The following is a 1,243-nucleotide window of genomic DNA, read 5'->3' as shown; positions in this document are numbered from 1 at the left end:
GCTTATCATAAAATTTTGGAAAATGGGCGTGGCACCGCCCACTTATGATCACATATATGTATCTCGGTAACCGTTCTACCAATTTGTACCAAACTCGGTATGGTTATTGTGCTTGCCACATAAAAGCAAAACGTTCAAAATTATTGAAATCGGACTAAAATTACGGCTTTTCATATAACGGTAAATTTTAGAAATGCTCGAAACGTCAATATTTCGAAATTTAAGGACGCTAATTTATTCAAAATTGATACACCCCGGCTTACCATGTAGCTGTAGCTTCCGGAAAGGTGAAAAGGCATATATGTAATACTTGCGCCGGGTATTTAATGTTCGGCCCCGCCCGAACTTAGACTTTCTTACTTGTTCTTATTGAATTCGTCTTTTCTCTCTCATTCTGGTATATTCTGACGTTATGGCCAGTTGCTCTCAGCTCGATTGGCGCAATCTTGTATTCTATCATTCTTGCGCTACATCGTGATGTGATAAAAAGAAAAGCTGGCAGCACTCCGCAAGGTTGCAGAAATCTTTCAAAATATGTTCGAAAAATATCTCGATATGGAAGGGAACTGCTTTACACTGTCAAGGAAAGAAATTGCCAATACCCAAAGCAATTTTTAGTAACTTCAATCTTGCACTTTATTATACTAAAATATTTTTTTTTAGATTCTAATTAAAAGGTTTGCAAGTTAGGTGACAACTTGCAGAATTTTTTTATACAAAGTTTGATCCATAACCGAGATCTACCACATTTTTTTGAAATCTACCACATTTTTTCCAGATTCTACCACACAAATTTTTTTTTAAGTCCGATCACTAAATATAATATTGGCACACAGCATCCATGGGATCAATCATAACACACGACAGCTCGGTTTAGTCAGATTGCGCACTTACGGCACTACTCATTTGACGAAGTAGATCCTTTTTTATTTTTCCTGAGTTCGACCAGCACGAATCGCCAATTGCGACTGTGTAAGCCAATGCTTAATATTCTGACGGCGGCATAATCTCCCCAGAACACTAAAAGTGCATCATCAAAGAATTCGAATTACCATGTTCGAAGCAATCGAGCCAAAACCGCGAAAGAAACTTAAGCTCCAAATATTTTTATTTGTCGTTTTTTCCACAAGCAAATATCTTCTTCATATCCATCAACTGTAAATGGTACGGCAAAGAATTTACAAGCACACAAACACAAAAATATATAGCTCAAAGTGAACCATCCATTCTCGAGTTATGCGCC

Source organism: Rhagoletis zephyria, unplaced genomic scaffold, assembly GCF_001687245.7.
Source record: "Rhagoletis zephyria isolate East Lansing unplaced genomic scaffold, Rhagoletis_zephyria_1.1 Rzeph_scaffold_03956, whole genome shotgun sequence".
Classification (NCBI taxonomy): Eukaryota; Metazoa; Arthropoda; class Insecta; order Diptera; family Tephritidae; genus Rhagoletis; species Rhagoletis zephyria.
Note: the sequence above shows the minus strand (reverse complement) of the source record.